The sequence below is a fragment of the Mauremys reevesii genome, linkage group 1, assembly GCF_016161935.1.
Source record: "Mauremys reevesii isolate NIE-2019 linkage group 1, ASM1616193v1, whole genome shotgun sequence".
NCBI classification, from domain to species: Eukaryota; Metazoa; Chordata; order Testudines; family Geoemydidae; genus Mauremys; species Mauremys reevesii.
Genome location: NC_052623.1, coordinates 3660987 through 3678824, shown reverse-complemented (window position 1 = coordinate 3678824; position 17838 = coordinate 3660987). Strand labels below are relative to the sequence as shown.

General features: G+C 49.4%; 1 pseudogene; it reads right to left on the bottom strand.

Moving 5' to 3' along the window:
* Positions 1-15297: 15297 nt before the first annotated feature.
* On the bottom strand, positions 15298-17838 carry LOC120405212 (annotated as a pseudogene).

Here is a 17838-nt window from a genome sequence, read left to right as displayed (position 1 = left end):
ATGTCATGAGCTGGGGCATGTGAAGGCCAACTGACCAAAGAACCCCAACAGACTGCAGTTCATTACACCGGAGTCACACCCAAGGTCCTCAGGCTCAGATGCCTCCCAGGTACCGTCAGAGCGAAGGGAAACTGTAAGTGTGGGCGGAAAGAAGGGTACAGCGTGCAGGGACACTGGAGTACAAGTGTCAGCTATCCACCAATCCTTAGTGGACCACAAATTCATCAACCCAGAAGCCCCAGTGACAATTCAACCCTTCATGTCAAAATCTTTAAACTTGCCTAAAGCTGAGTTGCCTGTCCAGTACAAGGGCTGGTCAGGAATGTGGACTTTTGCAGTCTATGATGATTATCCCATCCCCATGCTGCTGGGGGAAGACTTGGCCAACCATGTGAAGCTAGCCAAGAGGGTAGGAACAGTCACCAGCAGCCAGGCTAAGCAAGCTTCCACACCCATCCCTCTTCCTGAGCCTTCCAGCAGGGCCCCGTCTGTGTTACCAGAGACCCAGACATAGTTGGTGGAACCAGATCCCCTGCCAACAACTACAACAGCTGTAGTAGATCCAGTCCCAGAGACCCAGCCAAAGCCAGGCCCAGAACATGAACTGGTGAATCAACCAGCACCAGAACCATAGCCAGCACTGAGTCCAGCGCTTGCAAGACCATCTGCAACTTCAACACCAGAGGGCACCAGCGGGCCTGCACTGGCAGCAGCAGCAGACAACCCTGCCCAAGAGGCTCAGCCAGAGCCTGAAATACCACATAATGCACCAGCAGAGAGTGGTTCACAGTCAACAGAAACAACCCCATCACCTGCCTTGCTTCCAGAGGGACCAAGCTCCGGTCCACAATCCAGTGAGGAACTGATGTCTCCAGCATCAAGGGAACAGTTCCAGGTCAAGCAGGAAGCAGATGACAGTCACCAGGGAGCTTGAACGGTGGCACGGAGCAACCCACCGCCTCTCAGCTCTTCTAACCGATCCCGGTTTGTTATAGAACAAGGACTTTTATACAAGGAAACTCTTTCTGGTGGACACCAGGAAGACTGGTGTCCTCAAAGACAGTTGGTAGTTCCAGCTAAGTACTGAGTAAAGCTCCTGAGCTTAGCCCATTATCAATCTTGTGGCCATGCGGGGGTGAATAGGACCAAAGACAGTTTGGGGAAGTCATTCCAGTAGGAAGGGATGGGCAAGGATGTTTCTACCTCTGTCCAGTCTTGTGAAGTGTGCCAAAGAGTGGGAAAACACCAACACCAGGTCAAAGCCCCTCTCCAGCCACTCCCCATAATTAAGGTCCCATTTCAGCGAGTAGCTGTGGATATTCTGGGTCCTTTCCCAAAGAAGACCCCCAGAGGAAAGCAGTACATACTGACTTTCATGGATTTTGCTACCCGATGGCCGGAAGCAGTAGCTCCAAGCAACACCAGGGCTAAAAGTGTGTGCCAGGCATTAACAGACATTTTTGCCAGGGTAGATTGGCCCCCAAACAGCCTTACAGATTCAGGAACTAATTTCCTGGCAGGGACCATGAAAAGCCTTTGAGAAACTCATGGGGTGAACCACTTGGTGCCACCCCTTACCACCATCAAACCAATGGCCTGGTGGAAATGTTTAATGGAACTTTGGGGGCCATGACACGGAAATTCGTAAATGAACACTCCAATGATTGGGACCTAGTGATGCAGCAGTTGCTTTTTGCCTACAGGGGCGTACCACATCCCAGTTTAGGGTTTTCACCATTTGAACTTGTGTATGGCCATGAGGTTAAGGGCCATTACAGCTGGTGAAGCAGCAATAGGAGGGGCTTATGCCTTCTCCAGGAACTAATATTCTAGACTTTGTCAGCAACCTACAAAGCACCCTCCAAAACTCTTTAGCCCTTCCTAGAGAAAACCTACAACATGCACAGGAAGAGCAAAAAGTCTGGTATGATAAACATGCCAGAGGATTGTTCCTGCAAAGTAGGGGACCAGGTCATGGTCTTGAAGGCACTCCACACCCATAAGATGGAAGCATTATGGGAAGGGCCATTCATGGTCCAAGAATGCCTGGGAGCTGTTAACTATCTCATCGCACCACTCCACCTCAAACCTCAAGCCTAAAGTGTATCATGTTAATTCTCTAAAGCCCTCCTATTCCAGAGAAGGTTTGTAAGTTTACAGCCCAGGAAGGAGATGACGCTGAGTGGCCTGAAGGTGTCTACTACGAAGGAAAAAGTGATGGTGGTGTGGAAGAGGTGAACCTCTTCATGATCCTTGGACATATGCAGCAACAGCAGATCAAGGAGATGTGCACTAGAGTCACGCCGATGTTATCAGCCATCCCAGGATGGACCTAACAGGCATACCACTCCATTGACACAGTAATGCTCACCCAATTAGAGCCCAACCCAACCGGTGTCTCCTCAAGACAAAACTGCTATAGAACAAGACATCCAGGACATGCTACAGATGGGAGTAATCCGCCCCTCTAACAGTGCATGGGCATCTCCAGTGATTCTCGTTCCCAAACCAGATGGGGAAATACGCTTTTGCGTGGATTATCGTAAACTAAATGCTGTAACTTGCCCAGACAACTATCGAATGCCACACACCGATGAGCTATTGGAGAAACTTGGATGTGCCCAATTCATCTCTACATTAGACTTAACTATGGGGTACTGGCAAGTACCGCTAGATGAACCTGCCAAGGAAAGGTCAGCCTTCATCACCCATGCAGGGATGTATGAATTTAATGTGCTCCTTTTCGGGCTGCGAAATGCACCTGTCACCTTCCAAATACTTGTAGATGGTCTCCTAGTGGGACTGGGAGAATCTGCAGTCGCCTACCTTGACGATGTGGCCATCTTTTCTGATTCATGGGCAGAAAAGCTGGAGCATCTACAAAAAGTCTTCAAGCACATAAGGGAGACAGGACTAATTGTTAAGGTGAAAAAGTGTCAAATAGGCCTAAACAGAGTGACTTACCTTGGACACCAGGTGGTTCAAGGAACTATCAACCCCCTACAGGCCAAAGTGGAGGCTATCCAAAATTGGCCTGTCTCAAAGTCAAAGAAACAGGTTCAATCCTTCTTAGGCTTGGCCGGATATTACAGGCGATTTGTACCACACTACAGCCAAATCGCTGCCCCACTAACAGACCTGACCAGAAAGACCCAGCCGAATGCAGTTAAGTGGACTGATGAGTGTCAGAAGGCCTTTAACCAGCTTAAGGCGACACTCATGTCTGACCCTCTGCTAAGAGCCCCAGACTTCAACAAACCATTCCTAGTAACCACAGATGCATCCAAGCATGGTGTGGGAGCAGTTTTAATGCAGGAATGTCCGGATCAAGAATTCCATCCTGTTGCGTTTCTCAGCAACAAAGAGGCTGCACTAAAGTGGCTTCATACCATCAAGGACAATAACAAAAAAATTCTTTGGTAGAGTTTAACTCTCCAAGATTTTGATTTTGAAATACAACACATTTCAGGAGCTTTGAACAAAGTGGCTGATGCACTCTCCCGTGAAAGTTTCCCAAAATCAACTGGTTAAAATCATCCTTGAAATGTGGAAAATATTGTTAGTTTGTATATAGTCAGTAGAATATCTAGCGTGCATGTGTCTTATTAGCTCTGTTTTCTCCTAGAGCTCCAGGAAGAAATCACAGCCAGTGTGGAACCGGCTGTCCAACACTATCTGTGATTTGGGGGGCGTCATAAATATAGAGGGAAGGGTAACCACCTTTCTGTATACAGTACTATAAAATCCCTCCTGGCCAGAGGCACAGAATCCTCTTACTTGTAAAGGGTTAAGAAGCTCAGGTAACCTGGCTGGCACCTGACCAAAAAGACCAATAAGGAGACAAGATACTTTCAAATCTGGGGAGGGGGGAAAAGCTTTTTTTTTTTTTGGTCTGTGCTTTGTCTGTCTGTTCTGTGTGCTTCCTGGAGACAGATCAAGAAGGCAAGCAATCCAACTCCATTAGAATTAGTAGGTAATAATAAGGGAATGTCTTAGCTTTCTTTTATTTTGGCTTGTGATTTTCCTTGTCTAGAGGGAGGTTTTGTTCTTGAGTCTTTCGTTATTCTGTTAAGTACTTACCTTCTCGATTTGACAGAGGTGATTCTTGAAAAGGGGTGTCGGTGCTCGGGGGGATACTTGGGGAAGGTGGGGCTCCAAGTGGCCATCCCTAAATGTTTGTTTAAATCACTTGGTGGCAGCGTTACTTAATCCAAGGAATAGGGGAGTTTTTAACCTAAGCTGGTAGAAATAAGTTTAGGTCTTCATGCGGGTCCCCACATCTGTACCCTAGAGTTCAGAGTGGGGAGGGAACCCTGACATGTGTTTGCTTTATTTTTTTAATAAAATCATCTTTTTAAGAATATGATTTGATTTTTTAATTTTAAAAGCAAGAGGTCTGTGCATACGCTACTGAAATAGTTAAGTGGAATAAAGGTTCCAAGATCAGCTGGTACAACAGCTGTGTTTTCTTTTGTTTCTTTTCTTTCTCGGCTTAGAATCATAGAATCTCAGGGTTGGAAGGGACCTCAGGAGGTCATCTAGTCCAACCCCCTGCTCAAAGCAGGACCAAACCCAACTAAATCATCCCAGCCAGGGCTTTGTCAAGCCTGACCTTAAAAACCTCTAAGGAAGGAGATTCCACCACCTCCCTAGGGAACCCATTCCAGTTCTTCACCACTCTACTAGTGAAAAACTTTTTCCTAAAGTTTTTCCTAATGTCCAACCTAAACCTCCCCCTCTGCAACTTGAGACCATTACTCCTTGTTCTGTCATCTTCTACCACTGAGAACAGTGTAGATCCATCCTCTTTGGAACCCCCTTTCAGGTAGTTGAAAGCAGCTATCAAATCCCCCCCTCATTCTTCTCTTCTGCAGGCTAAACAATCCCAGTTCCCTCAGCCTCTGCTCATAAGTCATGTGCTCCATGAGAGAAGGCTGGTTGCAGCACTACTACAAAGGCCAGGGGAATCTGTAACCTTGGGTGAAATTTAATGACCTGTATTATATAGGAGGTCAGACTGGATGATCTAATGGTCCCTTCAATAAAGAAAGTAGACCAGGCATTTATATTTGCTGGGATAATTCAATTCCCTTGAAAGTCTGAACATGTAATACCGATAAAAGGAAATTGTTTATGTAATGCACAATTGGCCTGTGGAACTCCTTGCCACAGACATTATTGGAGTGAAGTGCTTAGCTGAATGGGATTCACAAATAGATTTGCCATCGTAGGTGGCACTGGTGTCACTATCTTTAGTTAAAGCTGCCTGAGATCTTCAATAAGAAGACCTCATTTTCAGTTGGATGTAAATTTTCCAAACTGTAAGTGTTCAGAGTGATATTTCCTACGCTGGGTGAATTTGTTTTTGAAAGTTTCAGACATACGTTAGGAGTTAGGAGACAATGTCTTGGCCATGTTATTCCAGTGAGGAGCATTTCCACCTGCATATTTTCCAGCAGATAAAAGTCAGGTACCAGCCACCTCCCCCACTTAACAACCAGAGCCCTGAAATGCAAGAGGAGGAGGTGACAGTCTCCCTACATTAACACACAGCTGGCTCTTAAGGTCTTTACTCACTTCTTGTTCCAAGGGGAGTTTTGCCTCAGTGGGACCTGAGCAAACTATGGGCCAGGGCCCCAGAATTCAGCCTTTGTATTATACATCTACTAATATCTTTCTCCTGAAGGATCCACCGGGCCGCTGGGAAACATGCATTCACCTTGGGTTGGAAGCCATCAGCTGGGGCAGACAGGTGTGCACAGAAAATACTGGAGCAAACTCATGCACTGTGGGAAGGGCCCTGGGATGTTTAATGGCTATGCAGGGCAGAACATACCTCAAACTTACTGTCTATCCCATCATGCCCACGTTGCACTAAGTTTGTCAAGGAGGTGAGCTCCTCAGCAAGAGATGGTACCTGTGAATGCTGAGACGGACGTGTCTTCCCTGGAAAACCCCCTCTAGTAGCTGTGTCCCACACCTCTCTCACCCCAGTATCTGCAGCAGCGTCCTACGTCGAGAGCTGACACAGGGGTGTGCACAGTTTATAACATAGCTTTGTGCAGTCTCAGGGGGGTTCGCTTAGCCTCCAGGGGAGAAGCAGCATCTGGATGCAAACAGGATGGAGACCAGCCGGTCTGTGCTTCTGTGCTAATTATCCAGCTTTAGGAGTAAACAGTAATTAAGGGACCTTCCCAAAGGGAGTTGAGAACTCTTGGGATCTCCCCTGAGTCAGACAGAAATTGGCTGCTCTGTGTGTTTGTATATATGTAAAAATTATAGTTGATTAGGAAGAAAAACCAGTTATCCTAGATCTCCATAGAGTCTGATAATTTCTCAATAACCAGGATGGAGGGGTAGATAATAGACAGATAGATCTGGAGACAGATGCCTGTGGGGAGACACAAACACTCTGCAGGACACAGAGTTATTGCTAAGATATCAGAGATTAGTAATTCTCCTCAGTAACTATCATCATGCTGTGCAGCACCTTTCATTGAAGGATTTCAAAAAGACTCAGGAACGTCAGTACGAACGTATCCTCATTATACAGATAAGTAAACTGAGGGAGAGGGAAATGTGACTGGTCAAAGTCACATAGATCTTGAATGGCACGTTGACAGACAGAACCCAGCAGTCCTGACTTCCCTGCCCTAATCATGGTCCCTCTCTCATGCCAAGAGGGAAATGCACTCCCGCTCTTGCATGGACTGTTCGTTGGGTGGGATGCAGAGGAAAGGCTGAAAGAGGGAGCCTGAGCCTTCACCATCCTCTCAGGGTGAATCTGAAGTTTTCAGAACTAGCTGGGGTTTGTGAGTGTTGTCAGATGTCACCGCAGTGGTGTAGCCAGGATCTAAGTGCAGGGGAAGCAAACATAAAAAAGGTCCCCCCCTCCTTGGCTCCTCCTCTGGCCACACACACCTTGGCTCATCCTCCGGCCACTCCAAGCCCCTCCTCCTTGGCTCCTCTGGCCACGCTGTGGCCAGGCTGCGCCCCCCCTCCCAGACACCCTGCTCATTTGGTCCGCGCTTACCTGGCTGCCTAGGTGCCTCTGATGAGCTGCCTGCTCCTGCCCCACAGCGTCAGGGCGCACAGCTCCTGCTGGTTCCCACTGAGTCCGGCGCGACCTAGGAGCCGGCTCCCCACGGGGAACGGAGACCAAGCCCCGCCCGCTTGCCGGGGCAGAATGCAGCGCCCCGCATGCCGCCCATTTACAAGGGCAGCAAACAACACCAAAGTGCGTCTTTACCCTGAGGTGCCCGTGCTCCGGTCGTCCAGCGCTGGCGGGAGAGCGGGAACGGGGAGGAGAAGGAGGCAGCTGCAGATAATCCCCTGTTTGTGGCCAGGCTTCCCGCAGCAGCTGTGCGGGGCGCATTGGCCCCACATGGCAGCGTGCAGCCCTCCTGGCCAGGCGTGGGTGGCTGCACTGGAGTCCTGCAACGTGCGGCTCTGGCTGCACCCATGAAGGGGAGCTGGGAGGGAGTCTCAGCACTCGCACACCCCCACCCGTGTGCACACATTAGTGCTGCTGGGGAGAGGGGGAGGAGGCTGGAGCCCCGTGCTCCCTCGTCCACCCATCACAGCGGTCGCTGCAGCCCTCGCTGCTGCTGGCCCCAGCACCTGCAAAGCAGCCTGTACATCCCCCTGAAGGCAGCACTGCTCAGGGGGCACTTTGCACTACACCGCCCGGAGAGCTGGAGCAGCAGCCGCACCTGTGCCAGGCAGCGGCAGCGCCTCCTCCTGTCCCTCACTTCCTTCTCCCGCGCTCCGAGCCGGGCGCCCTGCAGCAGCCCGTCCACACCGCGAAGCCACTGGCACTCTGCCTAGTGCCGGAATATCTTGAGCTGCCACCACTGCAGCTTCCCGGCTCCCGCCATCGAGCCGAGCCGTGCCACGCTGCACAGGGACCCAGACTCCACCAGCTTCCAGACACCCCACTCAGGTGCCGCTTTTGAAAAATGTGCTGAGGGGAAGCACCTGCTTCCCCTGCACCCCTCTAGCTACGCTACTACATCGCTGGTGTGGTGCTCTGCTCTATCCAGTGTTGATAACAGTTGGCTACATGCGTGTGTTCCCTCTGTGTACTGCCCCAGCTCTGTGCAGATCACTAACACAGCAGATCCCGAGAGGACCCCCAATGACCACAGACTCCCATAAGGTACGAAGGCACCCGGCCAGGTTTATTGTCAAACGAAACACGGTCTCTAGCTCCCCGGATCAGATATCTACAGTTCTGCTAGTGCAGATGTGCTCCTTGACAATGGACCAGCTCAGTCATTCGCGGGACTCTCCATTGCCCCCTAGTCTGGACAAAGACCCTGCCCCAGGGATGCATTTTTATACACAGGTACAAACAAGTTACACATCACTCCTGACGCATTGAGGTACAACCCCTCTGCATGTTGGGGTGCTGCCTCTCTCCTCGTACATGGTGGTTCGAGCAAACCAGTCTATCCGTCATATTATCCTTTTGACCCTGTCTTTAAGATGGGCCGGCCTGTTCCTTGTTACCTCTGTTGAATGTGTTCATACCAGGATGTCCGGTGCCATCCTGGCACATGGATACTTGCAATTAGCAGCCTTCTTCTTGCCAGCTTCTTGACAGCAGGGCCTGCCTCTGGCTCAGAGATTAACTTTGCTTTATGTTAGCAAAGTCTTGACCATAACTTTAGTTCAGGCCTCAGGCCTCATACTGGGCCTCTTATACAAGGGTTTATGTTTCAGGGCCTCATCTTACTACAGTGAGCTCCCCGCTCCTGTGAGGTGTGAACTCTGGGACTCTACTTCCGCTCCCACTCAGAGACCTGCCAATGCATCACAACCACCGGGGTCACTATCGGGGAACCGGCTTAGTAAAAGCAACAGCAACAGACTGTTCCTATGGGTGGAGTGTCCCTCCCCCACAAAACTGCCCTGAAACAAGTGGGGCCCTCTGGGCGGGATAGAGACTGGATTAGTGTTTGCACTGGATTTGTTCTCTTCTTCTCGGATCATTTCCTCCCAGTGTCTCCCAGGTGGAACTGAAATCAAATGTTCCAGGCTGAGTCAGACTTTCCAGGACTGCCGTAGTGGAGGACGCTTGGATTTCCACAGCTGAGCTCTCAGCCAGATCATCTGTCTAGTTGTGGGTATTTCTCTGGTGTGGAGCACCTGGGTTTTAAACACTGTTATGAGACTGAACAAATTCTCCTCTCTGAGCTGAACAGGGGGATATTTCCTCCTGTATTCAAGTGACTAACACTCTGTAGCTGGCAAGCATGGATTGACCTAATCTGTAGCTAAAGGCAATGAAGGGTGGTGAGACCTAGGCCCCTACTTGTGTGGATTATCGTGTTTATTATTTATGATCATTATTTGTGTTGTGGAAGCCTCCAGAGGCCCCACTGCAGTTCTGGGCCCATTGTGCTGGGCCCTTCGCGCACACAGAAGAAACGGCCCATGTGTGACGTCATTGACAGGAACTGTGACTGTATAGACCATTGTTGCAACCAAGATCCCATAGTTACCCCAAATCTTCTACAAAGTAGGTGTCTGTGGAAAGGTTGTAATTTGCTGGTTAGGATGATGCTGTCTGTAAGTGTGTATCATGTTTGTATCTGAAGTTATGAATATTGGCTATGTACTTGTATCCCAATGTGTTTGATTCTGAGTAGCATGAGTGAAGCATTTATTTGGTCAGCTTCATGAGACAGGACTATTCTGGGTAAGTGCCCAGTCAAGAAACACTTAACTGACATTGGACCTTGGGAGACTCCCATCCACATCTGAGGAGCCTTCCTGGGAACGTTCAAGGTAGCATGTGAGCAATGGCTGCTCTACCTGCAAACTGAGTCATGCATGGACATGTGACTTGCCCATGTGACTCCAAACGCGATACTGCTGCTGTGATTTTCCACAGTAAGAACAAAGTAAGAACAAAGGCATCCTTCCACCTGGCAGAGGATATAAAAGGCCCTTGAAACCTATCCATTTTGTCTTCTATCCTGCCTCTGACCTCTGGAGGAACTTTACTACAAACTGAAGCTCTGAACAAAGGAATGAAGGACCCATCCAATCTGAGATGTTTGTACTCCAGAGACTTGATTTAAACCAATCAGCAGTAATCCCATCAAGCCTGAAAGTATGTATTTGTTTCCATTTAACCTATTTTAACTCTCATCTATATTTCTTTTTATGAATAAATCTTTAGATATTAGATATTAGATTCTAAAGGACTGGCAACAGCGTGATTTGTTGGTGAAATCTGAATTATATATTTACCTGGGTCTGGGGCTTGGTCCATTGGGATTGAGACAAGCTTTTTTTTTCTTTTACTTGGGTATTGGTGTTCATAACCATTCATCCCCATAAGGAGTGGTGCTGGTGGTGATACTGGAAAACTGGAGTGTCTGAGGGAATTGCTTATTTGACTTCTGGTTAGGTAGTTTTGTGAAACCGAAGTCCTCTCTGTTCGGCTGGTTTGGTGCCTTAGTAGTGAAGGAACCCAGCCTTGGGCTGTGACTGCCCTGCTCCAAGCAATTTGTCCTGACTCGATACTCTCAGTAGTGTCCCCCCAGAGGCCACATTGTCACACCCTGTCCCAAGGAGCTTATTGAAGACACAGCTACCATGTGTAACCAACCAGAAAAGGAGTATGCAGGAAGATGGGGGAGTAACAGCACTGAGACTGGGTGGTTACATAGGCTGCTGGGTGGGTGTGAGACAGCTAAAAGGCACAGCCCTGCCATAGCTGTTAGAAGTGTGTCCTGGGCCTTTAAGAGCAAAGCCATGTTCAGGGGCAAGCAAGAACCGGCCATTGAGTGGCGGCTGCGCCAGACACACCTGGGAGCGCGGGGCTCTCCGTTAGCTTTTGTAACCTGCTTTAGTTCTACTCACGCCTCCCTCCTTTGAGTCCAGACTGTGCCTCTGTCTTATAAATTCCCGAGAACCCCTAGTACCAGGGAGGAGACCAGAAGAGAGGGCAGAGGTAACAGGGCTGTGGTGAAAGAAGGAAGGAGCCATCCTGGAGATGGAACAACTGAAAGCCCCCATGGAGTCGAAAGTCTTCAAGCTTTGCCTACACTAGAACTTTTGTCTGTAAAACTTTTGTTGGTCGGTGTGCGAAAAAAACACTCCCTTGACCAACAAATGTTTCACTGGTAAAAAGCACCAGTGTGGACAGTGTTATGTCAGTGGGAGGCAGAGCTACTGCTGCTTGTTGGGGGTGGTTTAATTATCCCAGCAGGAAAACAATTGCTCAGATGTTGCCTGAAACTTCATCCTCTGTCATTCTTGTTTTCAGCTTCAGCCCCCTGTTCCATCCTGCTGAACGCAGTGTGGTTATACAGAAAGGAGAGCAGGAGCTCGGTATCACATACACCTTGCTGGCATTTGAGTCCATGTTGTGTGACCAGTTCCCACAATGGCTGCCCGGAGATTTTGAAAGGCCCCAGGGAGGGAACTGATCCTTGTGGAACTCCACCAAGGAGGGATCTAGTGCTGCAGTTGCAGTTTCCCATCACCAGTAATTGGTAGTGTCCCTCCCTGGATTCAGACCATTTTAGTGCATCTCTCTAGACTCCTGCTGCCTCTTGGGTGACACAGCAGTATCTCATTGCCAACTGAGTCAAATAATGCAAAGAAGTCCAGGAGAATGAACACAGAGTCCTCCATTCATTGACAGGAAGAGATTGTCCATTGGTGCATTTAAACCAGGCAAAGTGGATAGCAGTTGATAGAAAGGAGAAATTATAAAATATTGAAAATGGATAAGGGAAGCAAAAGACACCAGAGACAAATCCATGGCTGGCAGGGCTTAGGAAATAAGGAGAATATTTTTCAGTATATTAGAATCGGAGGAAATCTACAGAGTGGTATAGATTTTTACTAGATGAGGATGGTAACACTGTTCATAATGATGCAGAAATGGGAAAAATGTTCAATAAAGCTTTCTATGCTGCATTTGGAAAGAAGCAGGATGATGCATTCAGATCACATGAACTTCTTTTCCTTCCACTGGTAATTATGGCGGATGGTAAATAGCACCTACTAGGGATCAGTATTTTTAAATCAGCATTCCCAGATATAAAGCATCCAAGGAGTCCTAAAAGTGTTTTCTGAGGAGATCTCTGCACCGGTGAAGGTCATTTTTAATAAATATGAGAGAACTGGGGATATCGCAGAAGGCTGATAGACTGCTAATGTTCTGAAAGTATTCAAAAAGGGATGACTTTAGATATTCAAGGTGGTTAGCTTGACATCGGTCCTGGGCATAATAATGGAAAAATATATTTAGAAAATAAGGAATTGAAGGAATACTACAGTTCATGATTTTTTTAGAGGATCACAAATGTGAGTGATAAAGGGAACTGGGGAGATGGAATAGCTTTACACCATTGCCATCTGTTTGACGTAGTACCACGTGACATTCAGATTACCAAACTAGACCTAGCCAGTGTCACTAGAGCACTCATTGGATGGAGTGAGAAGTGGCTAACTGATAGATCTTGTGGTGAGTTATCTCTAGGCTTCATCAAGTCTGTCTGGTAAAATGCTGGAAGAGATGTTCTGTGACACACGTGGAAAACCCCCAAACCACAAGCTTGCAGGTGTGCACTGACAAAAACAGCTGGAGCGCTCACGAGGAGCCCTTATAAGACAGCAGTGGGCATAAGGTAAGGTAAATACAAACAGGGGTGGAGAATTTAGCAGGGTAATTAGAGGATAATTACTGGGCTAAGACCAAGGCCAGAACTGCCTGCCTGGGTAGGGGGAGGGCTAATGCTTACAATAAAGGGGAAATGCAAAGACACCTCACGGTCACTCCTCAGAATGTGGGGGAGGTGAACGAGTGATACAGCTTTGCTTTCCCTTTTGGCTAAGTCCCTGCTACAATAAACGGTCATCTCATAACCAAAGACTCCATTCTCCGTGGGCTCCTGTGTGCCAGCTCAACAAGCCCAACAATAGTGGGATCCCGGGTGAACCACCAACAGAGCTCAGCACAAAGACCTCATGGGGAATCATTCAACAAGAGGTTTTCTAGTGGTTCAGAAAGGTCCTTAAGCACCTCACTCACACTTCGTTACTCTAGTGGCCTGGCTGAGTGGCTGGAGAAAGGTGACTATTTCCATGTGGGATTGACAGCTGTGAACCCTCTCCTGGAGCCACGTGCATCAGCGCTTTCTCGTGAGAGACTCGAGAGAGATGTGGGAGACCCAGATCCACAATCTCTGCTCTAGCCAATTTTCAGAAGAGACATAAACAGAGGACTTCCACAACCCATGTGAGTGCCCTGAGTACCAGGCAAATGGCTATTCTGGGTTGGGCTCTCAGTATCTCCAGCTCAGGGGTGGCTCTAGGCACCAGCGCTCCAAGCGCGTGCCGGGGCAGCAAGCTGAGGGGGGTGCTCTGCTGGTCACTGCGAGGGCGTCAGGCAGGGTGCCTTTGGCAGCTTGCCTGCAGAGGGTCCACTGGTCCCACAGCTTTGGTGGACCTCCTGCAGGCATGAGCTTGGAGGACCAGCGGACCCTCCGTGTTTGGGGCGGCAAAATGTCTAGAGCCGCCCCTGCTCCAGCTGGAGCTCTTGTACACATAAACATTCAATGGAGCAGGGATTTGACTCTGATTCTCCCACTTTCCGGGTGAAGATGCGGGAGACAGGGTTGGGACTCGCCACCGCAGCGCCTCCTGCTGGTCATCCTTGAGAATTAGTTCAGTCCAGTGGAGCGCCCTCTCTTGGTGGTGTCCCACCATTGTCTTGCCCTTGGGTTGGCATCTGAGCCCACATCGCTCTCCAGCTCGTGGCTTTCTCTTCGAGCCACTGCCCTCCGGCAGTGCCCCTTAGTCCATCCTCACCCCCTTCCGGGGGGGGGTGTCAATCAGCCGTCTCTCTGCACCCCAGCCAATGTGGGCAACTGCACCCCCAAAGTCACACCCCTCTTGGCAGGGGGTTGTTGCAGCCCTAGACAGCTACTCCCGTGGGCCGGGTGTAAAGCAAGGGGGAAGGGAGGGGGACCCAGGCCCGCCCACTACTCTGGGTTGCAACCCAGGGACTCTCTAGTGGCAGCCATCCTTCCCTCCCTCTCCCTGTCCATGTCCCTGGGCCACTTCCCCTTCGGCCCCTCACACTGGCTAGGGTGGCCCTTTCCCTCAGGGCCTGCAGCTTGGCAGACACCAGGCTGGAGCTCCCTTCTGCTCCCCCAGGCCTGCCCAGAACGTTGCTGTCCGTGGTGCCAGCCTCCCAGCTCTGGAGACAGACCTTCCCCTATCAAAGGCCTGGCACAGACTGCCTTCTCCCTTCCCGGGCTGCCTTTTTATAGGGCTGAGCCTGGCCCTGATTGGCTGTCTCCAATCTGGGTCCCAATTGGCTCCCAATAAGCCCTTTTCCCTTTTGGCTTTTGGTCAGGACTCCTTATTCTCAGCTCTGCCACTGACTCATTGTGAGGCCTTGGGGAAATCACTTTAACTCTGTGTGGCTCAGTCGGTCCATGGCATGGGGATAGCGCTGCCTGGCAGCCTAGCTACAGAGCTTCTAGATGTAGTGACTAAAAGCGTCACACAGAGCGTACGCTAGACTCAGCTTCATTGTTCAGCTTCCGGCCCTGGGCAATGGGGGCCCTGTAGCTCCAGATAAGTTGCCGTGTACGTGTGTGATTAGCTGGCTAATGGCAGATGTGTCATTTAGCTCCCTCCCTGTGTGCTACAGAACCCACCCCAGGCTCTGCCAGACAACCCACGCTCCCAGGTATCCCAGCTAGCGCAGGGGATTATCCTACAGCCTCTCTCAGCTGTTCTCCTTCTAACGTCGAATCTGATCCCTTGCCCTGCCCCCGAGGCCTGGAACAGGGCAAAGAGCTCCCAGCACATCCCCATTTCAGGGACTCTGCCTGCTACAGGCTCCCAGGAGGAAAAAAGGGAACTGAAATCAAAGCAGGTAATCCACAGGATGGTCTCTTCCCTCGGGAATTTGTAGCTGAGTAATAGGGGCAGGGTCTTGGGGCAACAGGGAGAGAATAGGGGGAGAAGGAGGCTGGGCTGTGAGGGAAGAGGACAGGCAAGGGGCAGGACATCAGGGGCCTAGTTACCAGCAATACGAAAGGTGGAAGCCCTATGAGTTAATGAGCTCTACGCAAATGAATTCCCTACTTTGTCACCCTGAGACAGCCCAGACAGGCCAGGAAAGGGTTCAATGTCTCTTTGACTGTCCAGTCAGTGGTTCAGGTGAAAGGGCCCAGCACCACATCACCAGCCAGCTCTGCACAGAGCTCGGTCTGAGAGCCAGAGCACCAGCAGAAAACTTTAGGTCCCTTTATGAGTAAAGATCTGGAGCAGCCTGTCCCGGATCTGTTTGGTCCTCACCCCATAGATAATGGGGTTTAACATGGGGGGAATCAGAAGGTAAATGCTGGCAATGATAATGTGGAAACGCGGGGCCATATTCTTGCCATACCGGTACGTGAGAGCGGAGAAGAGACATGGGATGTAGAAGGCTAAGATGGCACAGAGGTGGGAGATGCAGGTCCCAAAAGTCTTGAGCCGGGCGTCCTTTGTGGGAAGGCTGAAGATGGCCCTGAGGATCTGGGTATAGGACAGAGCAATAAAAAACAGGTCCAGACCAAATACACAGAATACCACAGAGAGGCTGTAGTAATTACTGACATGGGTTTCGGCACAGGCCAGCTTCACTACGGCGATGTGTTCGCACTATGAGTGGGTTATGAAGTTGATTTTGCAATATGGCCACTGCCTTGCCACTAGAATAAAGGGGAGCATGAGAATGCTGCCACGCAGCACCATGGCTACGCCAATCTTGGCCACCATGGAGTTTGTCAGGATGATTGAATGTCTCAGGGGATCACAGATGGCCACATAGCAGTCAAAAGCCATGGCGATGAAGATCACAGACTCTGTTACTAAGAAGCAGTGAAGGAAAAACATCTGGGTGAGGCAGGCACTGAAATCTATTTCCCTGAAATTGAACCAGAAGATGCTCAGCATTTTGGGCAGGGTGGACATGGACAGTGTTACCCGGGGTTCTTTCAACCCAAAGCTCTTGGTAACTTTACTCTGTGCGAGGAGGAGTCAGGAATTAAATCAGGGGAGACATGGCCGTCCGATCGATCAATGGCTGGCACAAACAGAACAACACAAGAGTGCTTTCACTTAAAGCTAAACTTTACTAGTATCAAGCACTTACACGTGTCCACAACAAGTTAGTAAAACACCCCCAACCCTTGATAATTACCAACGCTGAGTGTGGCTTTTGAGTGATACAGCGGCAGCCCGTCTGCTGCTGGGGAACAGAAGATGCATCCAGAGGGAGAGGCCAGTCCCAAAATGAGTCCCACCTATCTCAAGCTTTTCCCCCTTATTTATACATTAGTAATTAAAGAAACCTTGCTAAGTGAGCAGTGTCAAACAAGAGGTTCCTTCTGATTATTGATTAACCAGGTGTGGGTCTTTCCAGAGCCTGCAGCCCGAGACCTCAATAGACATTCCTGGGGCATATCCTACTCTTTTCAAATGCAAAAGGACTTTGGTCTCACCCCACTGGCTAACCACAAGTCACACAAGCAATTTCCTTAGACACTCCAGTCTCCCAGTATCACCACCAGTGCACTCGTCCTGGGGATAAATGGTTATGAAAACCAACACCCCAATAAAAGAAAAAGGTTCCCTCGATCCCAAAGGACCAAGCCCCAGACCCAGGTCAATATACACATCAGATCTTACCCACAAATCATGCCAATCCTTTAGAATCTAAAATCTAAAGGTTTATTTACAAAGGGAAAAAGGTAGAGAAGAGAGGTAGAATTGGTTAAATGGAATCAATTACATACAGTAATGGCAAAGTTCTTAGTTCAGGCTTGCAGCAGTGCTGGAGTAAACTGCAGGTTTAGATTAAGTCTCTGGAACATCCCCCACTGGGATGGGTCCTCAGTCCCTGGTGTAGAGCTTCAGTTTGTGGCAAAGTCCCTCCAGAGGTCAGAAGCAGGATTGAAGACAAGATGGAGATGAGGCATTAGCCTTATATAGACTTTTCCAGGTGTAAGCATCCCTTTGTCTTCACTGTGGAAATTTACAGCAAAAATAATATGGAGCCTGGAGTCACATGGGCCAGTCCCTGCATACTTTGCTGAGTCACAAGGCGTGTCTGCCTTCTCTCCATGGGTCAGTTGTGCAGCTGATGGCCCTTTAATGGGCCATCAAGCCAGCTATGCCGGGCTAACATCAGCTTGTCTGGGACACTTCCCAGAGGCAGAGCAGAATACAAAAATATAGACATTACAGAGCCAATACTTATAACTTTAACTACAAAATGATACACAGACATACAGACAGCATAATCATAACCAGCAACCCAGAACCTGGTCTTAGACACCTTATATGACCCCCTTTACTTAGGATTTGGTGCCACTACAGGACCTTGGTTGCAACCCATGTTCTATATGGTCCCCATTTATATCAATAACATCACAGCATGTATCAGCAATTTCAACCCAATTCTTATCAGGGAGGATGCAGGGTCAAGCTGCCCTTTTGGTAGCACCCTAAACCCCCCTCCCCTCCTGCCTTGGTCAAGCTGAGACTTGCTTTTAACAGCTTGCTGACTAGGCTGTCTTTAACAATAAGCCATAGTGGTTTCAGGCACTTTACTGGTTTGACAAATTCTCCCCATACAGACAGGATGAGGTCGGTGACTGCCAGCATGCAGAGGAAATAGTACATGGGCTCATGGAGTCTTCGCTCCCTCTTCACGATGAACAGGATGGTGAAGTTCCCCAAGACAGCTATGATGTACATGGTGCAGAAGGGGATGGAGATCCAGACATGGGCTGCCTCCAGGCCAGGAATGCC